Here is a 5679-nt window from a genome sequence, read left to right as displayed (position 1 = left end):
ATAAGAACAATTGTTACAAAAATCATTAGATAACACACCCCTCTCTGGCTAGATAGCTACACAGCAAGCTATCCTTTCAACTCACGACGATAGCCAATCAGAATTCTGTAGCTAAATATTCTGGCCAATAGAGTAAGAGAATGACTCTGACGTGTAATAATGATGGTAATAATAATAATATACTGTTAAAACTTTTTTGGGATAATTGAGACACTTATTTTTTACATAAATTGATGGTGACTTAATTTTCAATTTATGATAAAATGTTACCATATAAAAATACTAACAAATTCATTGAATTATTGGAATTTATGTTCTCAAATTAAATTAAATTCAAGTTCAAGTAAAATTCCTTAATGCTGTATAGCTGCTAGATGTATTTTTGACAGACCTCAATATAATCTCAAATGCAATCTATGAAATCTCTTAAAACTAATAAGACACTTTTTTAATGTTTTGATGATTTTACTTGTATGTAAACCATATGCTTTATGTCTGTAAAGCCTACATAATTTAATTCATTTCATTTTATTTTATTATTAATGGAATAGACCTCCAGTGTAATGGTGTATTGAATTTAATGTTATATTCTATTGCCTGTATTGTTGTATTGTTTCATGTTATATATTCAAAAGATAGCAAAAATAAAATATAGTATTATAGTAATATAATAATAATAATAATAATAAATGTTTTATAATGAAATTCTATATAATAACAAACCGAAAACGTCAACAAACCTAAACCCTTGTAGAGGAGAAAGAATTGAATTGCACTGGCTCCATTACGGCTGAAACACAAAAATCCATTATGTAGCAATAATAAGTCTGTTATCATAAAAATGCAAGTGTACATGAAAAAATTATAAACCAATATGCTTGAGAGGTCCACTCAACAGTAAAGTGACTGCTGAGTGCTCCATCAGCTGGAGACGAATGGGCGGAATACATGCCAGTGTAGCAAAAGCTAATGGACAGAGCACAGATCAGAAGAAAACCAAAGGCAAATGGGCAGAAATACATTATCTGTTTATGCCTGAGCAATACACAGGGGGTTGCATTGGGGGTTGTTTTAATGTTTACATGATGTTTCACAGTTATAACATGGCATTAGTGTATCATATCTTAAAGATTCATTTGGGGAATGTGGTCACAAACAAGAAGCCCTCTTGATGCATGAACCATAACTTATCATTGTTGGCCTTTTCATTCTTAAACTGAAAGTAACTTCTCTTTCAGCTGGTTACCATGCAAACTGCAAGTGAGCTTAGCTGCTGCTGCTGCCCTTGCTGTTGACCATTATTGATCACTGCTGGCAGGATTGCTGCTTCAAGAGCTACACGGCTTCCCATCAGGACATCTCATGAGGCATAAAAAGTAAGACAAAGAATGAGCTCATGGTGTCCTAATTATATAGTGAAATAATCAAATAAAACAAATCACACTTGTCTCATGCAAATGACATAATCTGCAAGCAGAAATTATGTTGTCTTTTTCCAGAGACCGAAGGGAGAGAGGTGAGAAAAAAAAAGAGCAGGGGGGCTGTGGCTGTGTGATCATGATTCAGCATGAAACCAGGCAACAAACAGTGCTGTCATTATGATCACAGCTCCCAGGGACAAGAGGACACACTGGAAATTGGATGCTTTGTCTATGCTGGCTCATTACAGTGGGTCTGTCTAATGAATTGTACCCCTAGCTGCTGCTCAAAAAACCCTGACAAAAATAACCACTACTGAAATGTTCTTGTTGACCAGCTACCCTAGACTAGATTGGGTCAGACTATGAGAACAGCATCTGTCTAAAACTGTTTTTTTTTTTCAAGAGGGTCATTCTTTCCCAGAAACACCATGTGTAGCTTTTCTAGGCCTTCCTTCCATCTTGGGACCTGTGGCCCAAATCACATAGTTGCTCTAAAAAAATACAGTTTTGATCTAATTTCATTTAGTGGTCTTGTGGAAAGGGCTGTCAATACCTGACTAAGGAGACTTGAACCCACCCTCAGGTCACCCATCTCTTCTATCTATATAAAATATCTCATAACTTTGAGAGTATTTGCATCCTTCTCACCTGTTGTTCCATGCATTCATTTTCTGATTTTTTTCTTTCACCAATCATCTTTCTCCTTTTAAGGTCTTCCCAGAGTCAAACAAACCAATTAGCAGACAAATCTCCAGATACTTGGCACACCACAGCCAAACAGCGAGCCTGCGGTGAGACTGGGCATGAAAGGCCACTCACTGCTTGGATAATGATCACACAAGCCTTGTTTGTTATGTACAGCTTCTACTGAGCCACGGCAGAATGAAGGAAAGGAGGACTGTGCACCACAACCTCTCACCAGCTGGGCTCTGAGATTATATTTTTAGAATGAACGATTGGTTTCTCTCCTTGGTAACTGCCCCATTTCTTTTTGAATAGGTCAGACACAAGTACAGTGGAGACCGACTTGTATACATCTTTATATATATCATCCCTGTTGGTTCTTACATGGATCTAAATGGTGTCAAATTAACTGGCTTTTCATTTTCTGCCTGTGAGATAAACTCAACTTTGGTGTGTGTTAGCAGGAGAATATGTATTTAATGAGCTAGACCTGCTAGTCACCAGACAGGACCAACACACCTGGAGCATATAGGCCCATTATCACGCTTTAGGATATGGCTGTACAGTATATACTACTGTATGTTTATAAGAGTTTTTAAGCTCATAGGATTTATTTTATAATATAACTTTATGACCTTGTATTTTAAAATGTACTCTCAGACAAAACTGGTTGTTAACTTCTATGTAAAATGCTTTTATCTGCCAATACATGGAGCTAAAGTGGCTGCTCACCTGACAGGCTTTTAAGGTACTGGAAGGGAAAGTCTCATGCAAATACTAGAAGCACGAAACAACACTACTTCATTACATTTTAATACATGCAAATCAAACACGCTATGCTTATATACATGATTTGTTTTAAACATATTAAAAAAACATAAAACAAGACAAGGTTAATCCATGGATGTTGATGTTCAACAATATGGAACCCTAAAGAGAATAAAAAAGATATAAATACATTGTAAAAATAAATATGTTATAAGAATAATAAATTGAGAAATAAATTAAGAAATCGCTAAATCTCGACCTCATTAAAGTGAAATGTTGGTTCCATTCTGAGCTTAGATTATTACACAGCATTAAAGTAAAGATATAAGATACTGTAAATCAAAGGAGAGGTTAGTTACTGTGTTTACTCACAGCAGCAGCCTCCAGTTGGTTGACTCAGCATTACTTTGACATAGTTGTTGCTGTAGCTAACAGGAGCTAACTGGTTATATTTGGTAACGGTTGATGAGCTTACTTCCTTCATTTTCTATGAAAAATGAACTCCAATAAAACTTTGATATGATGAAAATAAGAATGATTAAATTTCAAGATTATTATTATTATTAATTTATATATTTTATACCTTTTGTTCATGTGATTATATATTTCATGATTACTTATTCATTTAATTTTGAACACTTTGGGGCTCAATATATTATACGGTCATAGACTTCCCAGTGAAAAAAATCATGATGCAACGCATGACTATGTCCTACTGTTAGTTGTTACATGCACACACACACACACACACACACACACACACACACACACACACACACACACACACACGCTATAGCCAGTCCACAGCAGTGACACAGGAAACACAAAGGTCTCTGCTGTTCATCTCACAGATAGCATCTTATCTACAGGCTTCCTCCACACTGCAAGGACAGCAGTGGAAATATAATGCACTGTTCAGTCTCTGTTTATTCCGGGGATTAGGAAGCACTATACTGTGTATGCTGACGTCAGAGTTATTGCTATCAGTTTAAAACTTTTGCTTACACACTGTTCCCCAACACACATCCACGCACACAATAGACATTTAGTCTAAAAGAAGATATAAACAACTTGAAAACCTTGCAGGACAGGATTGACAGAAAAACACAGAAATGAGTATGTGCATATGTTCTCAAATGTTTCTTCATGTCCTTATATATTAGGGCACTATGAACTACTCTTCACTAGTTTGTGGTCCCTTTATTTATTTTATTTTACAAGTGTCAAATTTAGTTGCCAACAGACACATACCCTTACAAAGATGATGTTTGAATAGTAGGACAGAAACATGATCCAAATTGGATATTTAGAGGAAAGATGTATTTACTTAGAAACAAGTTCTTGTGACGACATCCTCAACATCCTCAATCCAAATTGGATATTTACAGGAAAGATGTATTTACTTAGAAACAAGTTCTTGTGAAGTTCTCCTCAATGTTGATCTAGTCCTCCAAATGGCTGCAAATGCACTTAAGCGTGACTTTGATTTTTATCTTGTTAAGAAAGTGCATTTTGGATATGTAAAATAAAAAAACCTTCCATAAATGTCATAAAACAGTAGTTTATGTAAATGTATGAAAATTTTGAGTTATTGTATTTATGTAAGTGTATGTAAAGATATTCTCACAACTAAGTGAAGTACAGAAAACACATTAACATGTTTGTAATAGTTTTCTTATGTGCACCCACAATGACACTGACAGCCTCTAAGCCTAAACCTTACCCATGAACTGTACATGCAACCTCAACCCTGATTCTTACCTTAACTTTAAATCCAAGTCTTAACCCTTATTAACCCCTTTGATCAAGCGAGGGCCAGCCAAATGTCCTCATTCTCAAAGTATAAAACTTAAATTGGTCTTAACAAAGATGTAGAAGAGCACACACACTAAGTATAGTACTAACTATTAACTAACCACCAGACCATAAGCAATGACTGACACAAAACTCCACTGTAAACTGTGTGATTCATTGTGTTTCTACTATTGTTGCAATGAAGGATACAAACTGCAGTGTGTACCGCAAATGCCAATAGACATAACAGCTCCTCAGCAGAGTCCCTCTCGTTGGCATCCCTGCCATCTGCAAACCCCCGACCCCTGATTTAAGGACATTACCCAGACTGCCAAAGATAAACACAAGAAGTCTGCGTTCATTCACAAGCAGCAAGAAATCATTTCTTTACAAGAGGTTGATGCTTTATAACATTAGCAAGGAATGCTTCCTCTGGGCTGTCAGCCCACTTCTTTGTTGTAATTACCAAAAACAACAATAGCTGCAAGTTAGAGTAATAGTTTGACATTTTAGGAACTACGCTTATTTGCTTTCTGGCCAAGAGTTAGATGAGAAGATTGATACCTCTTATCTATACAGCCAGCAGCCATTTAGCTTAGCTTAGCATAAAGACTGGACCTGTACATTTATTCAGTATGGTTCACAAATGAATGAATTATTTTTCGAGTGTACTTTACAACTGCGGAGATTAAATGTAATCCACACAGCTCTTTTGCTAGAGAACATTGCACTTAAACAAATACAACTTAACTTTCTCCCCCGTCCACAGTGTCTCACACCTAATTGGGCAGCCGTCTGATAAATGAACCACATTCATTATACAAATGTCAGTGCCTGGTGGTGGAGTGTAGGAAGAAGAGAGGGCTGGGAGGAGGTGTGGAGGGGCTGTGAGCCGAGCTGACAGGCTACTAATGAGACATCATCAAGGAAAATGTCTCCTCAGTCCATATAAGAGGCACAATTTCTAACATAGTTGTTGGGTGTATGATATAATGAGGCACACTGGAATTAT

This window comes from Enoplosus armatus, chromosome 19 (genome assembly GCF_043641665.1).
Source record: "Enoplosus armatus isolate fEnoArm2 chromosome 19, fEnoArm2.hap1, whole genome shotgun sequence".
NCBI lineage: Eukaryota > Metazoa > Chordata > Actinopteri > Centrarchiformes > Enoplosidae > Enoplosus > Enoplosus armatus.
Note: the sequence above shows the minus strand (reverse complement) of the source record.